Genomic DNA, 23,837 nt, shown 5'->3' with positions numbered 1-23,837 from the left:
GCGGGATATCTCGGTTATGAGTAAAACTAGAGGCTTACGGTTTGCTGCTACTTTTTTGTGAAACGAAAGATGCCGTCAACTTTGATAACGTTTCAGAGCCACAGGGCAATTTTGAAAATGTCTCCATTTGCAGCACCTGTTAATATTTAAGCCATCGAAAAAATAAAAATACATCTATAGGGTTTTTTTTTACGTAGAATCCAATGGGGTGGATAGATTTAAAGATTTATATTCTTAATTTTTTGAATGATTACATAAAGTTGTGCATATTTAAATGTGTTACCCTGTATAATTTTACGTCATTGTATTGCATCCGCTAAGGACATTCTGAATATATCCAGGGTGTCCCACGAGATGACTGCCGAAACTGGGGAGGGTGTTGCTGCGGTGATTTCAAGTCAAAACGAAAATATGAAATTTTAAAGAGTATTTAACGAGAAACCGCTTTATTAAATTATTTGGTGCAGTAAGACGTTCGGCTATTAATAGTATTACAGCCAGGATCTTATGTATTGTGACAATAAACGTCAATTAAATTAATTTTGCGTGTTGTACAATGTTTATACAATACAATACAAGATATCCCACTCGCAGAGTGCCTAGAGGACCTGTTTTTAGCAATGTCCATCGATGTTTGAGAGATACAGGCGACTTTCCTAGAGCTACTTCTGAACGTCCTGCTCAACTTGCTCAAGACGAGGATCGGCTTTTAATACGATTGATGCGCAACCTTCTACTAGTGTCCGTAGAATAGGTTTAATAGATTTAACGTAGAGTGAGAGTTTGGTTCGGTACAAGATTTAAAACCTGCCTACGCTTCATCAAGACTTGACTTTAGCGGCCTTATATTGGGAAATCAAAGGATTTGTCTCCTTCTTCTTCAATTACCGTGTCCTCCCAGAAGATTAGCGATCAGTCGCATGATCTTCACTTTGGCCGCTGCAGACCTAAACAATGTGGTGGTGCTTACTCCATACCACTGACGAAGATTTTTGAACCAACACGTTCTTCGGCGACCAATATCACGTTTTCCCTCCATTTTTCCTTGCGTGATTATATGGAGCAATTTATATTTTTTATTTCTCATGGGTAAAATACTCCAGCTGTCTTTGTCTTCTGTCTTCTTTGTTCATATGTTGTAGAACCGTCTGACTCGCTATCCATGATATCTTCTACATTCTCCCATTGTTTCAGTGGGGGTCTATGAAGCTTTTGAATTATTTTTATGTCAACCGAGTTCAAGAACGGGCCATAAACCATGTCACTATAGTTTAACTATGAGAGCACTAAGGAATCAGAATATATCAATAGACCAATTCTATGGCATTAAATATACTATAGTATGGATACAATTATTTCGTCTGTTGCATACGTATGTTTTATAATTTTTGACAGTCCTTAACAACTTACATTTCAACCCAAATTCATTTCTTTCGCTAAAAAGTGTCAACCTAGACGTGAAATGATCGTTAAAACGAACCTCTGAGCCCCTTACTAGTCCCAAACTTTTACAGCTGTCAACGATTTGTATGCTACAATTATTCATCTTAATGTCAATATTCTACCCCGCGGTAGACTACAAGTTATAAGTTCGCACTGAAAATATATATTATTCTGCTGACTTCTGTTCATTCTAAAGATGCCAATAATTTCTTGGGTAGCATTACTGAAGCGAATATAATGTAATGTATTCAGAAGCCATTCGTGCTTAATCATATCGAAGGCTTGATTCAAATCGAGCAGAATTAATGACGATATATGACCCTCATCGTTTCCTCGGACTTAGTCATCGGTAAAATCTGCCATTGCACTTGCACAACTATAACCAATTCGAAATGCGGACTGATTTGGTGAAACAATATTTTACCTATTCAAACACTTCCTCATTTGAATTTGAAGTACTTTTTCCAAAATTTTTGACATGACAATTCAACAGAAGTTAAGTGGTAAGGGGTTATTTTTATTTTGAAAACATTCTTTCCATTTATCTTGCACACTACATTTTTGTAACTTATTTGTTAGATGGGCCTTCCCTTCTGCACGAATAACCGAGGTCGTATAGTTTCTGAGTTCTTTAGAATTATAATGATGAGAATTCCTGGTAGACTTCAATTTTTTTAGTGATTTGATTCGAAGCTTCTGCATGAATCTAATATTATGTGGTCTAGGGAGAATATTTAAAATTATGCCATTTTTTGAAATTGAAATTTCTTAAGGAAGCGTGTTTATTGAGTAGTTGGAGAATGCATTCAATCAAATGACAACCATTGTGATAGACGTGTCAATAAAATGGAGGGCAGAATAAAATAGATTATTCATCTTTCTTCAACAGATGTTGTTGAGTAGGAGAGACAGAATCAGTTGTACTTGACATTTATTAATTTAACTAGTAGTACGATACTTAGAGGTCGATAATAATAATAATGGATCAGGGTGTTGCTTAATGATATTTGAGGAGATGAATCTACATTAAAAAAATAATAAAGTATAAAAAGTAGTAAATAAAGTATTGCCCGAAAACTCTGCATATGCAACAAAAATTAAAACAATATCAAAAAATAGAAAATGAAAAAAATATCATACCGTATAAAATAGAAACCATAAAACCATGTTTAGTATGTATTTACGATGATACATCTTCATCATCAGAGCCAACTGCCACTACCTACCTAAATTAATAACATGTGATGGTATAGTCTGTCTCAATTTTCATCGTACTGACTTTTGTCCGGAATTATGGAAGTTACCAGCCGACGGCAATAAAAGTCGTGTCCACTAGGTATTAAAGGACAGAAAATTGTATAAAATAAATAAAATAAATTCAAAGCGAGGATTGAAATGTAAGAGTCCTCAATTTCTATTATGTGCCGTACTGAATTATTCCAGCTCTCAATTGGTATGTTATTAATTACATTTTTTATCACTTAGAATACTGGGACTTAAAGTAAGAGTAACATTTTCTGCTCTGACGTTAGATTTTATTTGGTTCCAAAAATACTCTATGGGGTTAAACATGCCACGATATAGAGGAACACGTCAAACAGTCACATTATTGTATCGTCGCTTTTTTGTATCTCAATTCAAAATAATAATAATAATAACAATAAACTGCCTTTGTTGAAAATCAAATATTACAATACAAGAGTGGCGACATTCGCAATTTACGCTCTTCCATGTAACTACAAGAACAACAGCACCAACACCATACTTGTCAACAAAATATACACCCGTACATACATCACAAACACAAGAAATAGACGCTCATCATAAACTCATACGCTTTTGCTAGTTACGGGCGGGTCTAATAAACAATATTAACGTTTTTTGAAGGACTTTATTGTGTGGAGGGACGTTATAGCGTAAGGAATGTCAATAAATAATTTAACTGCGTTATAGCTAAAAGATCTCTGGAAAGTTACCGAAGTATGTCTAGGAACGCAATATCTTAAACAATGACGGGTGTCTCGATGATGAATATCATTTCCTCTGCAAAGTTTGTCAGACAAGTACGACGGGGTCTTGAAGTATAGTAACAAAAACAAAAGTGGCTAACTGAATTTTATATCCAGCTTGAACCAACACGGATCAGAGAGGCACTGTGAAATAGGGTCATACTTTCTGAGATTGTAACTAAAACGAATACAAGCATTCCGAAGTCATTGGAGTCTCTCCTTATCTCGATTAAGTATAACTGGCCAATAGACAATACCGCAATAAGCGACATGGGATAAAACTAACATATCACAGAGTTTAAGTTTGACTTCTTTACTGAGAAAATGTTTATGAATATGCAGTGTCCTCAACTTATAGAAGGCAACATGCTTAGAAAACCCCAAGTCACCGTCAAAACATAATCCTAAATTTTTACACCCGTCTGAAGAAGGAGAGATAATCTCATCATTTAGTGTAAAGAGGCGTTTTTTTACAATATCTTCCCTTTTATTTCCAAATAACAACATCTACGTTTTGTTAGTATTAAATAAGAGGTTGTGAGCCTCCGCAATTATTTTTAGCTCTAAATTTATTTTAGTAGCGGCATCTAAAGCTTCACTAGCAACAAAAGATAAATATAACTGATTATCATCGGCGTATTGATGAGATTTACAAAATTTAAGAAAAGTAGAGAAGTCAGCTGTATAAACTGAGAACAGAATAGGTCCCAGAGTACTCCCCTAGGGAACCCTGAATGAGTATTTCCTTAAGTAAGAATAATTTTTTTGATAATGGCTTTACCCAATAACATAAAAGATTGAGACTATACCGTTATATCAAGTGTAGGGAAGGGTGGGGCAAGGCGGACCACTTAAGCTTTTTATTATTTTTTGTGGCTTTTAACCATCAAGTCGATTTATTTTTGACATTTAACTAAATTTACCCAATTTTTGCCGAAACTTTTGTCGTCGTGCCCCACTCTCCCCTATTTATAATGTTATATATAATAATTATAATTATTTATTAAAAAGAATTTAATAAAAAAATGTTACTGATTAGTAACTATTTTTCTATCGATTAAAAAATTTCTTATTGGTATTTATTAGTTTTGCGAAAGCTCGGGCTTTAGGGTAAATTCATTGAATTGTTCCAAAAATAACACTTTCAATAAATTAATTATGATTCGGTTATAATAATATGGAATAGCTTTTTTTAGAAATTTTATGCGGTCCATTTTATACCTGGTGTTACGCAAAGGGCTAAAAATTTACAAATAACCAGAATTTATAATTATAATACCGAAAAAAATGTTTTGTTTAATTTTTCAGATGCGCCTCTTTGCCCCAGGGGGGCGCCTTGCTCCACCCTCCCATATTTCCTTCTTCCCAATTTTCTTTTATTATATTTTCTGAATGTGTTATATATACAACTGATCCCATTTTCTTTGGTAATTATATAGAGAGCTGCCTTCCAAATAGATACCACTGCAGTATCATCGTGCCTTGCCCCACTTACAATATTTTTATTGACAAATGTTTTGCACTGAGCCCTCACCAATTCTATGGCATTAAATTTACAATAGTAAGGATACAATTATTTCGTCTATAGCATACGGCAAGTTTGTTTTCTAATATTTGACAGTCCTTAACAACTCACATTTTAGGCCATTTTCTGGTTAATTAATCCGCTTTGAAGAATCTTGCACTTGCATTATTGGGCACCCTCCCTTCCCATTTCCTTCTGCCCAAACCGTTTTACAAAAGAATTAAAGCCAGGCGCTTCGGATATACACTATATTACCAGTTATAAATTTTGCGTGGCAGGATCATCTTCTAATAGATATTTCCTAAGCAAATTTCGTTTCCCGGTCCACTGTTCGTGGGAAAATGCAATCTCTCGGGAATTATTAATCCCGCGCGCCGCCCGTTCGACTCCGCCCGATTTATATTAAAATTTCGACATTAAAATCTTCCAAAGCCGGAGGGTTGCAAGGGAAACCCCCACAAAATCGATCACTAGTTGCGCCCGTCTTCATAATATTAGCGGCGGCACAAATATTTTCAAAAATAGAATAGGTTTTATTGACCCTTATATATATAGTAGTACACGGAGAATCATACAAGCTTAAAACGAAAACATTCGGAAACATACAGGTACAGGATGGTCCATCTAAGATGCTCCTATATCTTATCTCACTAAGTAGGACAGATGGGAAGAAAGTTAACTGCAAAAAGTGTTTCACTCTGAGTATATATTGCATGTATAGTATTTTTTATGTATATAGAGTGCTCCGTTGTGCCAGGGCAAGAACAACTTTATTGTAATTTTTTCTCTTAATTTTGAGTATTTTTTGTTATTACAGAACATAAGAAATTTTGATTAGTTTTGGTTAGTTTAAAGTGAAGTCGGAAAACGCGCGATTTGCGTAGTTAGTCCATAGAACACAATTAATAGGGTCGGGATCTTCTAACGGCTAATGGAAACTGTTTGTAACTGGAAATTTTTATAATAAATTAATGCATTTGGCTAGCATTGGTTGAGATTTACTACATATAATTTCGAGGGAGCTACTATGAACCGTGGGTTCAATTTATCTTGATAACATTTTAATTGGCTGTAACTTTTTTGTTTTAAGAGATATCAAAGTTAGCAAAAAATCAAAATGTAGGGTTAGTAGCCAAGTTTTGTAGGGACGTATAAAATAAAACACTGTAAAATTTCTGTCATATAAGCCTACATCATATATTTTTAAGTGGAACATCCGGTGTATTATATACGTGCTTAATAGAATATCTTATTCCGATTACAATTATCTAAAACTTCATATTTTAGTCCACTCGTTTTTGACAAGTCGGCAAAAATAGGAAATTTTTATGTAAATTCAAAGACTGTCTACTTCAGAGCTTGACTGAAACTGGACATCAGGATGATTGGCAAAACGTCAGCAATTTCGACTCAGGAAAAACCGACGCAGGAGGATTCCAGAATTTTTTAAAAAGTATTACAGTAGCCTGTGGAAGTTTTTTTGAAAAATTAACGAGCCTTTATGGAGAGGACATCAAGCGCAAATGCAGCGAGCCAGTTTTAGTCAAGCTCTGAAGAAGCCAAGAGGATGATTGGTGAAACGTCAGCAATTTCGACTCAGCAAAAACCGACGCAGGAGGAATCCAGAAGTTTTGTAAAAAGTATAACGCATTTAAATTTTGTAAAACTTAAAAACTTATGTTAAAGGAAGATGCAGTTTTGTTTGGGGTTTTTGTAAATAAATAAATAAATGAGAATAATAATTTTTTGAAAAACACTTCGTGGACTGAAAAAAGTTCGTTCACTATAAGAAAGGGTTGTAATAGGCAAAATACGCGATATTGAACTTCAAATAATCCTTGACAAATATACGAAATTACAACCCAGGGGTACCAATTAAGTAATGTATGATGCGGTGTCAAACATGAGTTTATTATGGGACCCATATTTATAGATCAAAAGTGCACTGGAGATCATTATTTACCGCTCTTAGAGCACCAAACAGAAGAATATATAGAAGATTCACCCCTAAATATGTCAGCGCCGATTATATGGCAGCCAGACGGTGCTCCTCCTCACAATGATGTGCAAGTAAAAAATTTTCTTAACATGGAATATCCCGGGGGTTGGATAGGGAACGGCGGAACTACACCTCCGACTTAATTTTAATGAGTTTTTCATTTTGGGGACACATAAAAAATCACGTGCACAGAACTCCTTGTAATAATGTCCTGGAACTTCGGTAAAGAAGCCAATTCATAAGTTACGAGACAATCCGGAAACGTTACTAACTACAAGATAACATACAATTCGATTGCATAAGAAATGTGTTCAGCAAAATGGCGGTCACAAACAGCAGTATTTAGGATAGCTAAAGAATTTTTTACTTTAGTCATTTTTAGTTTTGGTTAGTTTTGACATCACCGCTGATTTATTTGGAAGTTGGTTTAAAAATAAACATTCCTCCTAATAGCGTAATTGTAATGGACAATGCAAGTTAGCACAGTAGACAGTTGACTAAAACAATCCAAACTACATGTATAATAACGACATTTATTTTCACGAAGATTATACCAAAAAGCAATTAATTGAGGTTCTACAAAGCTTGAACTTACAAAAGGAATACGTCTGTGATAATTATGCAAATAATCTAGGGCATATAGTTTTAAGGTTTCCACCTTACCACTGTATATTTAATCCCATTGAACATGTTTGGCACCAACTGAAATCTGCCATTCGTCGTAACAATGCTTTTCCCCGTGTTAACTCCAATGTCCTCAAACTTATAGAAACCGAAGTTTTTAACATCCCTCCACAAAGTTGGGCAAATCTGTTAAACATATAGAAAAAGCAGATTCTGATATATTATGTGAATAATATTAAGTAATTTAATTAGGTAATAAAAATAATTTGTAATTTTATTTTAGATTTAACAATCGTATATCCATATTGCAAATACTATAGAACAAATAATAATTAGAACAGGCAATGATAGCGATAGATAGGTAATTTTAAGCAATTTAAACATAAATACATAAATACATAAATAACTATTGTTTAGTATCTTTAATAACAAAACCCCAAATAATTAAATTCTAAGCAAAGTACGGACCTGTTCGGCCATATTTCATTTTTACGGCTTGCCCGGGTCTTTCCTTAATTCGTATCATTTTCTTATATCTATGAACAGACTTTACAGAGTAGAATACGAGTCAGTTTCGCTTAAACTTTGAAGAAGTCAACAGGATGATGGGCCAAACGTCAGCAAGTTTGATTTATAAACAACCGACGCAGTAAAAATGAAAAAAAGGTGGTTATTCAATTCTATATCTGAGCTTGAGCTACTTCCAAAACGGCTAAACCAAATACCAACAAAGTGTACACATTTGAAAACGGGTTAAAGAGGACTTTTGTATTAAGTAGAAATATACAATGTGTTCTATTTAAAAAAGTGAAGTTACGCTCAGGAGGAAATAGAGATATAAATCATACAACTTTTGTATAAAAAGTTTTTGCTTATTCTCTTGAATATATTCTGCAGGTCGGTGCAGAAATATAAATGAGAACTTTGTAGTACATACCAAAACGCGTTGGTATGAGAAAAAAATAATACAAACGTATTCCATTTCAGAGATGTTTCATCTTATTTCCCTCGCTTTATGGAGCGGAAGCGTCGGCGGCCCTTTTTGTCCCCGTACGATTGATCCAATTTATACCGCCCTTTCCAAAGTATTAATTTACAAAAGGCAACTTATCCCGCCGGCGCCGCCGGAGCAAAGTAAAGTAGAGGGTCGCGACCGACCGTCGGGGCTCAAAGGGAATCTACGCGAAACCGAATTAACCCCCATCACTTTCCTGTAGAGTAGTAGTTAGTTTTTTCCGCATGAAGGAGGTGATTTTCGCTTTCGGGCCGCAGTCAGGAGTTACTTTTAAGTCGAGCTTAACGATATAGTTCGTTAAACGATTGAGGAAAATGATTAGTAATTAATTATTATTTTGTACGGTCTATGTCGATTGATTGATGAGAATAGACGAATAGATGCCTGCCTGGATAACATCCTTACCAATGTATGCGAATGGGATAGTAACTGTGAATCATGTGTGTTAGATGTGGGTTTTTCTAATCACTTGGCTATGGGGATACGTTTTCTTTTACCAAATATAACGAGGGATTGATACTAGGGCACCTCCAACATTTCCCGGCCTGAATATGAAAGAAACAAAGTAGAGTAACAATTTTTTATTATTTTTCAATATAATCCCCCTTAACTTCAATACATCTCTTTATTAATAACTTAATATTATTTTGCTTTGTCTGCAAAATGAGCTAAAACAGCCTCTTTTAACGTTAAACCGCCATCCACGTAAGTCCTTTTACAAATACCCAAACAAATAATAGTCGCTGGGGGCCATATCTGGACTATAGGGAGGATGATCTATCTGTTGGAACCCACATTCTAAAATGGCAGCTTGTGCAACACCAACAGCGTGGACAGGTGTATTATCGTGCAAAAGACGCACGCCTCCGGTCAGTGACAGTGGTATTAGTTCCTTTAAAATCTACCCTAAGAATTCCTTCACAATCCCAAAAGATCGTGGCCATCACCTTTTTTGTTGACTGGCAGACTCTGAATTTTCTTGGAGGTGCTTCACCCTTACGACGCAGCTCCATTGATTCTTTTTTCGATGGAGGGTCCATAACAGAGAACCACAGTTTCATCTTCCGTCACAATAGTTTCTATCACAGGCTTCGGTTCCGACCCACAGAGTTTCAAAAAAGACCGCGCGCACTCGACACGGCGTTGTTTTGGAATAGCCGAAAGGTTTTTAGGAACCCATCTTGCACTAACCTTAGAAAGCTTAGTAATTTCTGAGATTTCCTTGACCTTTAAACGTCGATCACTCAATACCACCTCTTCCACAATCGCAACAATATCTTCCGTTATGACCTCCACTGGTCGACCAGTTTTTGAATCATCTTTAAGGGACTCTTACCCCATTCGAAAACGTTTTGCCCATTCTTTCACTACAGAATACAAAGGAGAACTTTGGCCGTACACACCATCCAGCCTTTGTTTAATAATTTTATGTGCTACCTCTTCTTTTGTCAAAAACTTTATGACTGCTAAATACTTAATTTGCGTTATGTACGACATTTTTTCGGACAAGTCTTGTTTAAAATGCTGTAAATAAAAAACTGTTTGATGCAAGACAATTTTTTTTCGCAGCCTACTAAGATATATATTTAAAAAAAGACAAAGTTATATCGTGATATTGGAGCTGCATCTATGTCAGGGCGGGAAATTCCCTGGTGGAGCGGTTAATAGTACCATTTTTAGCAAGAACATTTAAAGGACATTATTATCGGGTTCCTTTTCGAAATAAGTATGTGATAGATGATTTTATAGAACAGTATGACAAAGTTTTATGATGATCTCCATGTCACTTGCAATTTTAATCCGATTGAACTTATTTGCGGAATTGAAAAGAAACTCACGATGCTTGTTTAAAAACGTGGCAATAGAAACTGTTGCCCCAGAAACGTGGAAAAATTCCATTACACATATCGTAGGGGCAGGAAGTGTGATTCAGTTGCTAAGTCAAAGTTTAGTTTTTAGCCGCCAGTCCGACCTCAACGCGACATTATGGATAAATGGACAGAACGTTGCGAGAGTATCCATATAAATATGCTACATCACAGAGCAACGACCCAGTTTATAAAATTAGGTGTAGGATTGAATCAGCCCTTACAACATTCCAAACGGCCAGTTTTACTGTTTAGTAATGATAGTCTCCACTTGAGGCTTAATTTGCTGAAAGCTGCCACAATCAACTGTCTAGAAGTTTGTGGTCACATAGACGAATAGAAAGCAGTCTTAAGCATCGCAGGTACAGTTCGTGAACTTTTGACAAGAGTTAAATGCCGAAAACTGTTCTGTATTCAGAGGACAAAATAGAGGGTCTCAATTGTTTAGAGTGACTGAAAACAAACCTGATCTGACAATGCAAAAGAGGAGGAATAACAGGGAACAACTAATGGATTAATAAACATAGAGGAGATTGTGTTCTGCTATTTTTACATCCGGTGATCGATTCGTTTCACCTACATAAGTTTTTCCACACTCGCCACTTCATATAATGTTGTCTGTGATATTCTCTGGTTTTGTTCTTGCTATTAAACTTCTTATAGTTTGCACCCCTTAACATGAGGAATGATCAGTAGTTGGTTTTGGCTGGACTCAGTCTCTTTGAATAACCGATTATTTCTCGATTGGTGGATGAGTGGTTGAATGATGCGTTTAGATATTCGCCTATATGGGTGGGTTTTCTATACACGCAGGTATTAATGTGAACTGAATCAGATCTTATGACCAAGACATCGAGGAATGGCATTGTTCTAATTTCTTCTTTCTCCATTGTGAACTTGGTAATATTGTAATATAATATAAAAACTGCGAACAGTTAGAGCATTTCCTGAATCACGTTAATGGTATCACATCGCATAAAATTCTATTCTTTCACTTCCGGTACAGTGACTACAGGTTTGGGAACGGACGGGAATTTCTTCCTAGAGTTTTGCAAAAATATACCCAACTAACGGTCGTAGAAAAAGCATAATTAATAAACTTCTTCGGTCACTCGTTTAATAAATACTCCCTGCGCTCGTGCCAAATCAAACTCGTGACTAATGTGGTCTCTACTAAACTTTTTGCATAGCATACTATTGAAACATTAGAATTATTTAAAAATTTTAAATTTTAAGTAGAATAACTTTGAATGAATCTTTTTCCTACTTTCCCGATGTTTACATGCACTTTGCGAAATTAGCAACTGTCGCATATTTCCTATTAAGCAGAAGGAACTGCCCTATATCGAAGTAATATAATATTTGATAAGGGTTTTGACCTGATGAGTAACGAATCCAGATAAAATTACTCGACGGGCAACTTGATGAGGACGATACTGATATAGATCGTTCATAAATTTTGACAAGTTACGACGTGGAACGGCGTGAAGTTTGGAAGGATTTCCAGGGTCTGTTTCGCCGACCCTCCAAATAGACAAGTTAATAGACTTCGTTACGTAGCTGCGGATCCCTCATTCATTGCCGATTGTCTCAATTTCCTAGGTGCTTGATTGATTGATTGATCGTATCATATTATAGTCAACCCGCAACCGTAGAGTTAAAGTGACTCCTAGACTAATTTTAACTTTTTTTTAATTATTTGGTTGATAACGCAGATTATTCTCTTTCTCACAGTTGCCTTTTTAACATTGCAAACATTTCAAAACAGGCATCTGTTGACTAAGAACCTGCCTTATTAATGAGACAAGTAATATTTTATAATTGGGATGAAGGCCTTATTTTTAGAAAAAAAATTAAAAAGAATATTCATTCAATTAAACAAATAACATTAGTTAAGTAGTTTTTGAACTGATATGGCTTTACTTAAATCCATATAACAAAATAAATAAGAACTAAAAGTTCAAATTTTCACGAAATTATATATTTTCTAGTTATTTAGTTATTCTAGTTAGAAATATTTTAGAAATATTTTTGATTTACCACTTGTCCAAAAACCTCTTAATTTCTTCGATCCGTCGAAGACAAAATTCCATTTGAAATATCAGGAGTTTAGAGCATTTTATGCATATGCGGCAAAGAATACAAGAGATATCCAGAAGATTTGTAAATAGTATATTGTTAAAAATTGTAGAAAAATACCAGCCAACGGTTTTAAAGTAGAAGACCCTTTTGATAGACATGCCCTTAGTCAGGCCGATTACAATGAGGCAGACTAGGAAGAACAATAACAAAACGGTACAGGTCAATAATTAAATAAAAGTGATGTGATATCCGCAGACGAAGAAGAATCATGGGTATTAAGCAGAAACCGAAGTAGAACAATCGACAGAACAGGGAATATCGGGTCCATCTTCAAAACATGTTCCAACAATACCGCGGTTAATATGCGACTCTGGTTTGCTTGAAACGCCATTTATTATTTCACCGGTGCCATTACCGAAGAAGCGAAACTCTAATAGAGGTCCGAAAGTTCATTTTAGTTCTCCATCCAAAGGAAACTTGAGCAGGCAGCAGTGATAAACCATCAAATAAAATTATGAAATAAACTTTGAATGAGACTATTAAAGTCGAAAAAATAAATAGAGGCCAGAAAGCAAAAAGAAAGAAAAAATCAGAAGACTCAGGAACAGATGCGGAGTATAACGTAAGCTTAAATATTTTCTCAGAAGAACTTGCTCCGCAATTTGATTTAGACAGAGAGTCAGAAGACCAGGAACCTGTGTGTTTTTTCCACAATCGAAAATTTTGCGCAGGCAGTGGGTTCAATGCCTCGCATACGAATTATGGATGCACTGTGAATGTGCTCCATATGACGTCTAGTGCAAATAATCTACTTCATTTTCTGTTTTAATAAATGTTTGGTTACTATTTTAACAATGTTGGAATATTCAAAATTGGTGGTATTCCAATTACAAAAGAGAACTGAAGGAGGCAGCAATGAAAAAAATCACCATGGTGAGTGAGTGAGTCGATGAGAGTGTTTTTGTGAAAATGGAAAAAATTGAGTATATAGCTGATATAATAATTCTTTTTGAAAGGCAATACGCTTACGCAAATTAGAGTTCAGTTTTAAATGGAAATGTGCAAAGAATTTGGTTGTCACATTTGAAATCAAGATTGAGTTATAAGAAAGCTATCCGAGCATTGAGTGCCGCGTTTACTCACGTTAGACCAAAAACCCGTTGGAATGAAGGTTTCCAACGCTCTGTTGGAGCAGTTTAGGCGCAATAAATCCGAGTTTTGGTTAGTTTATTATACACCCGAATCAAAAACGGTTTTTTCGGCTGGGAAAGTGACGGAGACTTTTGGAGTCATCTTAATCGATTACCTCCAAAAAAGAGAACCCATACTAAGCATCATTTTTTGACAAGGTGAGGACAGATATTGCTGAAAAGCATTTGCAAAAAAAAATCCTGTTTTACCAAGACACGTCAGCGGTTTCTATGGCAAAAATCCACAAATTGAGGTTTGAACTGCTTGACCATTTGCCTCACTCACCAGATCTAGACTTAAGCGACTTTATTTTGTACCCTCGTCTGAAAACTGCGTTGGAGGAAAAAGATTTTCGTAAAATGAGTGAACAATTATTTTGCTGCGAAAAACACCGGGTAAAATTTGGACGGGTTACAGAAATAAGATGCATCGCTGGAACAAGGAGACTATGTAGAAAACTAAAACAAAAAGTTCCGAAAAAATGTCTCGTATCATTGTTAGCGCGGAAACTTTGTATATGTAGATCTAAGAAAAACTATTTATTTTATAGCAAATAACTGACATTCAAAATTGTTACAAATTAATTTGAAACCTAACCAAAATGCAAAATAGCCTCATTGCTTCTATGTTATCAATACGCCTTGTGGCGTACATTAATCGAGTCAGATTTTCGGCTTAATGCGAGGCCTAGTTTCGTATTAACTCGCATATTTCTTCCTTCCTGCTGGATGGATGTTGAACTATTTCAAAACGATGCTGGAAGTGAGGAAACGCGAGCACAATGTCAATGCCGATGCGGCATTTAAAACGACCCTTTTAATGGGATAAACGAGCAGACATTTTCGACAACAAACAATGGACCACTCGGCCTCCCCCCGCCCCTCAGCAACGAGAGCCGAAACGAAACGCCCGAATAAACTGAGGCACTGCTGAATATTAATCAGTATAATTTATACTGCATTACTTGTCTGAAAATTAATTCCGAACAGAATTAGATAACATCTGACGCTCTTTACGAACGAAATCTACTTGTTGTAGATGGGGCAAGAGGAAAGGGTGGCGCGTAAATGTTTGGGGGAAATTTCCAAACATAATTAAAATAGCATTTGGAGTTAGAAACAAGGAAATGACAAAATAAACATTGAACTTAAATAACAACTGAACTGGGAATGAAATTAAACTAGTCGCAGTTGAAGATCAATGTTTTGAACTATTGAAACAATACGATCAAAGAAACCCTTTAAGATTAAGCTGGATCCAAAGTTGGAAAAGTGTAGCACACGATTAATGGTCTTAACTTACTTGACCTACCTTGAAAGGGAGGCCCTTTACCATCGATAAAACAATAAGAAGCCGATTTACAGGGAGGTTCTTGTTGTCAATTTGCTTGAACAACGCTTTCCTAAATTGACATAATATTGCATTTCTTTTCTTTTTGTTATGGAGCCATACACTTTCCAAACTAACGAAAGACAATTGTGACCTTAATGGAGCGGAAGCCAGCTAGCTAGATCAACTATAAAAAAATAAAAAATACAAACTGAGGCTGACGGCTCAAGCAGTCCTTGGGGTCAAGTTGGCCCTTAATATTATACTGACCGCATTTATAAAATTAAATAAAACACAGTTGAAGTTAAATTTTGACATTTTCAAATTATCCAGGTCAACGTAGTCTCAAATCAACCGAATAAAGTAAAAATACTCACCGAAAATTTATGGCTTATCGCGGCTTTCGCTGGGCATTGCCGAGTGTACGACCATTAGCTTGGACTTCCTGGAAAAGATAACAGATATTGTTCAATCGTGAGTCGTAAAATTTAATGTCGAATGATTTTTATGGGGATCTAATCTAAATGAAACGAGGCAATGATATTGATATAAAAGTAAATGAAAGTAAATTATGTTGCGCCATTTATGAAGTCTCTATGGCTAATCACGCCGTTCGTTTTATGTACTATACTCCATATTTTCCACTGTCATTATATCGATATAAATGTTCTCATTATAGCTCGGCATGACCATAGCTTTTCCAGATCAAAAAATACATTTTAATACTTTAATTTTAAATCAATAGTAAAGTATACAAAGTACGTTTCTACAGAAAGTTGTATTAACATAAGGAAAAGAATAGTAGAGACATTTCTCAGATAACGTCCACCTTTGAATGATAATAAAAATCGATGACATGAAGCCTCAGAAAACCTACGAAAATAATAATAATAACAGCTTCAAATTCTAAATTAAACAACAAGGGCGATCCCTGTCTCTTACACCTTTATCTATAGGAAAACTTTGCGTGATTTAATTTCCTACTTTCACTGATGCTGTGTGGTTAAGGTGGAAACTTTCTTCCATGAATTATTTTTATAAAAACTTTAAAACTGGCTCATTATCATCATTCGAAACTAATCGCAGCTTATGAGCAGTCTTGTGAAATTTGTATTGATCTGTACATTTTGTTAAACATGTTGTCATCGTCTTATAGTTTTATTTATTTTACGAGCCCATATAAAATGTTGACTTTTTTAAAATGACTGTAACAAAAACAACTAAGATAATTTGATGGTATATACTATTAACCACTAATCTACAATATTTGTTATTAGTTTAATAAGCAAATTTATGATAATAAGCAAAATTTATTTTCAACAGGTTTACACTCGAATACAGAAAATATATTAATAAGAGAATATTACAGGACAAAAAACAATTACTCGAACACGTACTCTAAGCACGCATGATCCAAAAAACAGTCAACAATCTCACGAAGTGTATCCGCATTAATATCTTATATGTATAAAACAATATTGAAGTTACCACACATAAACAAAATTGGCGTCTGATCTAAAACATTTGTCCTAGGTGTAGAGAGATTAAATGTATCCCTAAATCTGCCTTCCATTCTGGGGGCGTAAAATTTTACACTGCTTAAAAGTCACTCAAGAGTTGACCGCACCATGCAGAAATTTTAAATGTTTTTTAATGGCTCTCCTAACCTCCAGAGATGATTTCCCGAACCTGCCTAATAGTACCTGATGGTCAAATCCTATATGGGGGTAAATATCTTCTTTAAAAACTGAGTATTTAAGGAACCGTCTCCGGATCAAATCCAAGCTATCAATGTGATTGATATATTGGACGCCACACCACTGACCCATATTTTAATTTAGACCTCACGTAAGAATAGTACAGTGTTCTAGTAGTTGAAGTATTGTCGAAGTTTCGACAACATTTTATTACAAAACCTAACGCTCTTGACGCCGATGATACTAATTACTCAATAGAAGGTATAAAAGTAGGTCTGAAATCAAAGACAATCTCCAAATCTTTAAATGCCCTTAATCGATTCAATACAGTTCTATTTATTACGTAATTAAATAAATTTATGTTCAGCTTTCCAAAGTAAGCACGTTAATTTATTAAAATTCGATTAATAAATATGACAAAAAGAAGAGATCCTAAATTTCATCCTTGTGGTACCCCCGACGAGTTTCGATAATAAAATATAATGATCCGACCTAAATCGTCAATAGATTCAAATAAATATTGAGTCAACATTGCTAGAATGCTTGTGCATGACTTATTTGAAACAAAACCGTTTTGCTCAACAGTAATATTATTCTTAAGAAAAGATTAAACATTTTCGAAGAGTTTAGAAAAATTCCAAAGGAGTCATACGGGCCGATAATTTTCAGTTACACTCGAGTCAACTTTTTTAAAACAGGAATAACTTTGGTAATCTTCAACAACTCAGGAGCGAGTAATTGGACGAGCGAGGACACTGATGCATGAAATGGATTTCTGGGCACAACATTGAAAAAAATTTGACCATCCTGAAAGCACGGAAAAATGGACCGTCGGTCTAAGATCGAAAGTGCTCACATGCAATTGATAGACGAGTTTTAAAAGACTCTTGTTTAAGAAGTTTTCAAAACATGGCATATGGATTCTACAAAGTAAGTTAACTAACTAAGAAGAAGTCGAATGTATCTCAAGAAGATCAAATTTTTATTTTAGGAGAACGAAAAGGCACTTCTTTCTGTAAAACAAAACCGAGATCGACTTTTATGAGCAAAGAAGCATAAAACCTGGCTACCAGATCAATGGGACTCAGTCATTTGGAGCGATCAATCGAAGTTAGAAGTGTGGGCACTTCAGGGGGTCGAATCATCCGAATGCCAGGGAAAGAATATCGCGCAGTGTCTCAAAAAAGTTAAGTTTCCTGCATGTGTTCACAAGAAGTTGGACGTCTGTCTTTTATTGAAGGCACCATTAATGCTGCAAAATCCAAAGTTATTTTAAAAGAACAATCGGTTTCAACTAGCGGGAGGAGGATTCATATTTTAACACAGTATCCCGCACTGTTCAAACTGTCAAGTCCTGGTGTGCAGAAATGAATAATCTGTTTTAAAATGGCCTTTAAGTAACTCCAATAACTTCCAACCCGAATTCTGCTTAAACAAAAAACTGTTTTAAAACAAAAACGTGGCTGCACTTAATGGTAATGCTATGATAGTTTCTGGTCTAATCAATATGCGCTAGACCTCATAAAATTTTCTTTTATTACTATAATTAAAATAATCTACAAATATTGTTGATTATTTGTTAATGGTATACAGCATCAAATTTTCTTGGTTGTATTTGTTAGATTTATTTGAAAGAAATAAAAATTAGTCCTGAAATGCAACATTATGTTAATATATCTTTTTGGTAGATATCATCTGGTCCCGCTGCTTTCCCCTGCCTTGCTTATTTTATAACTTTTAATTCAGATTTCAAAATTTCGGGGGAGTCTTCACGTGTAAAAGTGTCCACAAAGATTCTTTGTTTATTTTCGCTAAACAGCAGTTTGGTATTCCAATGATTTAGCAGTTTACCAGAGTTAACGATGATGTTATTATCGTCGATAATATTGTTTGGTCTATAGGATCTTGTAAATCATGTAGTTTCCTTTACAAGTTTGTGTATATTAAAGTGATCATGCTTTTCCTCTAGCTCCTCCATTTCTGTGTCATGTCTCTATCAATTGCCTTGAATTTTACTTGGTATTTGTTTTTATACGAGCCATATGCGCGAGGATTTTATCGGTCATCCATTTTTTCCTGTTGTTGTTGGGTGGTCCAATTGTTTTGTTTGTGTTGATGACTATACTGTCGCACGAGACGACGAACCCAGATAAGTTTCTTATATTAGCCACTGCATTATTTATTTTTTGGTGAAGGTTAGTTTTCATCTCAGTTTTTTTAATATTGTATAGGTATGCATTTTTTCTCTTCGTGGGGTCGTCTTATTTTCTACAGTTCTTTTTTCATGGTTCCCGTTACTGGGTTATGGTCTGATCCCATTTCGGAATCACAATATGTCTTTAACCCATGTTCGTATACAACCTTCGTAAGTTTTTTGTGGCTGGTGTCATTTATCTATTGTCGGAGCATGCATCTGAATGATATTAATGTCTACTGGAACAGCTTAGCTCATTTGGCTCGCTAAAACTTAAATCTCCAGTTAAGATCGCAGTTCAGGAACTGCACGCGAACTGCACCCGAACCTTCAGCCATACAATCCACCCCCACTCATAAATTGATGGGCCCCGGGCAAAATTTGCCGGTTTAGAACACACAAACTGGTTCAGATAACATTTAGCTTTATGCGTTTCTATCTTATCTGAAGCGGAACCCACAAATTCAGCGCGGCGCTGGCCAAACCGCTCCCGCCTCAATGCGAAGCGTTTCCTCGAAATTTTTATTACCCGCATCCGAGCTAGCCGGACCGCCTTTTATAAATACTTCGCGTTTGTTTAAATATTTCCGGGGAAATTCCGGTTATTCCCGATTCTCTTTGACCGGGGTTCGCTAATTTGTCGGACACACGCCGAAACCTCAAAAGTTTTTTAGCCGCTAAAATTTCTTCTTCTCTAGAAAACACCAAGCCCCCTAACTGGGGGTAATAAAAGATCAAAAGTTGTCGTTTTGAGGCGACGACGTCGGAAGGGGATCAAAAGATTTTGTTCCTTTGCCGCGTCTCCGAAACTGACCACGTCGAAAAAACACTTAGAAAAGGCATGTTGCCGACAACGTACTTTTCCCAAAAGATTTTTTTGCTTTATCTATCGGAATTTACTTTTATAAAAAATTCGGAGAAATTTGGGTGTGTTACTATATAGAAGGACATCCCCTAACAACATCCCTCTTTATTTTTAACGAAATATAAAGCATATATTATCCTTTTTTCAAAATTTAGATGATATCTGTAATTTTCTGGACTTTTTGTAAACTTTAGGATAAGTGGACCGAAATAAGGACCCATTGTAGCCCTACAGGACATCTCCTTGCGATGTCCTTACTTATATTAAATGAAACATAGCCTCTATATATTTTTTCCACCATATCGAAAAATTCAGAATATACTTTTATTCTTCGCTGTAATTTTGGAGGACTTTTTCTAAACCTTAGAGAAAGTGGACGACAGTAGAGACACTCTGCAGTCCTATAGGACATTCCTTGACAGCATCACTTTTTTTTTTAATGAAATTAAACCAACGATTCAAAAATGACATTGACTTCTTCTAAATCTAACTTTAAGTGGCAGACTGTAGAGACACACTGTAATCTTACAGGGAGGGCATCTGTAATTAGTCTAGACAATTTGTAAACTTTAAGTTAAGTGAACTGACATAGGAACACACTAGTCCCTAATCAAATTATAACATAACCTCATAATTATATATCGAAAAATTTATAACATATTTTGAGGAGTTTAGTATTTTCAAAAATTCACAAATTATAGGCTTTCTGTAATTTTCAGAACTTTTCCTTGGCTAGTTTTAAATAATATACTTTCCAGAACATCCCGAAAAGTTCAAAACGTATTTTAAGGTATTAATTTTTCTTTAATTCATAAATAACTTTCTATCTGTATTTTTGGTGGAATAAACTTTAGGTTAAGTAGACGTATGTAGGTGCAGAGTGTAATCTTAGAGAGGATCCCTTCACAATGTACTTGCTTATTTTAAATGAACTATAACCTCTACCTAGTTTTTCAAAATTTACATGGTATCGGTAATTTTTTGAAGGACTTGTTATAAACTTTAGGTTAAGTGGACCGATGTAGGTATATACTGTATTCCTATAGGACATCTTTTTGCTTGTTTTAAATGAAATATAACCGCTACATTTTTTCCAATATATCGAAAAATTCATAATATATTTTTATTTTGAAAAATTCGGAAATGGCGTGTTAGCTGCAATTTTTGAATAGTTTTTATAAACTTCAACATTTTATTTAAAGTAAGGGATACACTGTAGTCCTATAGGACAACCGTTAACAGCATCCTTTCTTGTTTTTAGTGAAATTTAACCTCTATATTATTATTTTTTAAACATCACGAAAAATTCCAAATATATTTTGAGTTATTTAATATTTTCAACCATTCAAAAATGAATTTCCATATGAAATTTTTGTGGAATTTATCTAATGCTTAGGTAAAGTGGACGACTGTAGGGACACATCGTAATCTTACAGACCATCCCGTTACAATACTCTTATTTGTTGTAAATGAAATATAAACTCTATACATATTGACCTTTTTAAACTTTAAAAAATTTACTTGTAAACTTTAGTTAGTGAACCGACGTAGAGACACACTCTAGTCCCTTTGCAATATCCTTGCTTATTTTAAACGTGAAATAATCTGTATATATTTTGATATTTTAAATTTTCAAAATTTACATGGAATCTGTAATTTTTGTGGAGGACTTTTTATAAACCTTACGTTACGATGTAAGGACACATTGCTGTTGCTACACACACTACACATTGCTACAGGGCATCTCTTTGCAAGGTCCTTGTTTCTTTTAACCTCTATATTACTTTAGGAATATATCGAAAAATTCATAATATATTTTAAGGTCTTTAATATTTTCAAAAATTATCTGCTTGTTGCTGCTGTTTAATTTTTTGGACTTTTTCTAAGCTCTAGGTTAAGTGCAAACTCCTTGCTTGCATTGTAAGCTTAATGGTAAGTGGGCAGACGTAGGGTTGCCTCCCTAATATTCTTTTTTAAACATTTTTGAAGTATTTAATATTTAAAAAAAAATCGTAAATGACATCTGTAATTTTTGTGAATTTTTCTAAACTTTAGGTACACATGCTGGGTAGTGGTACATGAAACATAACTTCTGTATTACGTTCTTTTTCAATATATCTCAACTAGTGGATCAGTTTTACCAAACTCGTAATATTCCTTGTCGCATATATTCGCAATATTCACTTCTCGATTTTGATTTTACCTTTGACCCGACGATAACAGGAGAAGTTCTGTCAAGAAGGCGGTGTTGTAAATCGTTAATTTTCTTATATGAAATTGAGCCATCTGGATATTTTGAGTATATCTTGGGCAGTTTAAATCCGCATCGACCTGTTGAGCTGATTATTTTGGGCAATCGACCTCTTAGGCGGATTTGACTTGACATAACTTCGTAAACTCCAAACGACTTCTACGCGCTAAACAATTCCTTTCTCTAGTTTTTTTCCTTCCTGTTCTACTTAACGCAAATTCGACAATTTATGATTGCTGGCGAGTACATGTTGGAGTTGCTGTCAAGTTATGGGTTTCAAGTGGATACATGAATGAGCCGGTCAGATATTTCATTGAAAACATTTCAACGAGGACGGCACCTTGTTGTTTCGACCAAAGAGGTCGCTTGTGAATTTTTTTTTTGATCTCCCTATTTTACTACATTGACGACCTGGTACTATCTGTTTATTAAATCCTTTGTAAGACAACGTGCAAGCTGGTGTTTCATTGAATCATTATTTAAAAAAGAAAGGAGCTGACTTAGATTACTTATCTGTGATAAGCGCAAGGAAATACCATCTAGTCAAGACTCACTTCTAGAGTGTTTTTATTATCAACTTCAAATCAATCAAATCAAATTCAAAGGATTGCGTTCAAATATTTGCGGTCAGTCCAATATTCCACCTCGCACTCTCTTTCTACAAATTTTTTGGTTCATTCTCACATTTTCAAGCAATGGACATTTTTACTCGTATCTGTAATGATATGACACAGTTTGCGATTAAGAAATATATTGTCGCGCTTCGGTACTGATATTTTTTTGGTTTCGATTTTTGTTTTTTCTTTTGGTATTCGGTATTTCCGTTAACTGATCAATTGTCTTGGCAATGGATGTTTTACCTGTTAGGCAATAAATGCTACTATTATTATTATTGTCTTGCATAGAATAATAAACATTTAATTATTAGTTTTGCAGATAAACATCTAAAAAGGAGACTCAAAGGCTTTTTTAAAATTTAATAAATAATATTTCAAAATCGCCACATGCAAATCATCTCAAAAATTATGCGACAACCACATATGACACACGGAAAACGTGTGCGTGCAATTAGCCGGAACATGAAAAGCCCGGGTTCACAACCAGTGCCGTTTTAATGGACGCGCTGAAAAATAAGCTACTTTACAAGAGATGAAAAATCTTCCGCAAACGCGAATTTCGTTCCACACGAGTAAAATATTTCATCGGTCTCTCCTCCGAGCGAGGTCTCGCTTATTTCTCGTATTTCCTACCCCCGGGCTTTCGCAACAGGGTCACTAAACCCCCGAGAACGTCTGCAACGTGGCTAGTTTAAAAGAGTACTTACGGCGCCCGTAATAGCTGTTTGGACGACAACTCCAGAGTACCTAGAGTATCCGAAGAACGTGATAGGGTTCAGATAGGGTTCAGACAATTTCGGCAATTGTTTCGACACCGGAGAAGATTTTTGCCTGTAAACGTCCAAAAAATTTTGAGAGTTTATTTCCGTGTGTGACATGGTATTACCTTTCAAGGCACAATGTTTACTTTTTCGAATGAAAAACTTTGTTTATGGATTGCGTAATGGAAACGGACGCGCGGGAGTTGATGAATACCGTCGACGATTTTCCACTCGTAGAATACCATGTAGACCTGTTTTTAGCAATATCCATCGATGTTTGAGAGAGATAGACAAGTTTCCTATACCTACTTTCGAATGTCAAGTTCAACAGAGGCAAGAGGCAATACTCAATACGATTGATGCTCAA

At 35.2% G+C, this 23,837-nt stretch overlaps 1 protein-coding gene across 1 annotated transcript in view; it reads right to left on the bottom strand.

Moving 5' to 3' along the window:
* Positions 1 to 23,837, bottom strand: part of LOC132701795 (octopamine receptor) — a 301,768-nt gene that overhangs the window by 172,763 nt on the left and 105,168 nt on the right. The window contains exon 2 of the mRNA XM_060669996.1: positions 15,463 to 15,530. The gene's annotated coding sequence lies outside the window, so the exon portion shown is untranslated. The remainder of the gene's footprint in view (positions 1 to 15,462; positions 15,531 to 23,837) is intronic.

The sequence above is a fragment of the Cylas formicarius genome, unplaced genomic scaffold (assembly GCF_029955315.1).
Source record: "Cylas formicarius isolate icCylForm1 unplaced genomic scaffold, icCylForm1.1 PGA_scaffold_5__7_contigs__length_24384050, whole genome shotgun sequence".
Taxonomy (NCBI): domain Eukaryota; kingdom Metazoa; phylum Arthropoda; class Insecta; order Coleoptera; family Brentidae; genus Cylas; species Cylas formicarius.
Note: the sequence above shows the minus strand (reverse complement) of the source record. Positions and strands in the feature narration are given on the sequence as shown.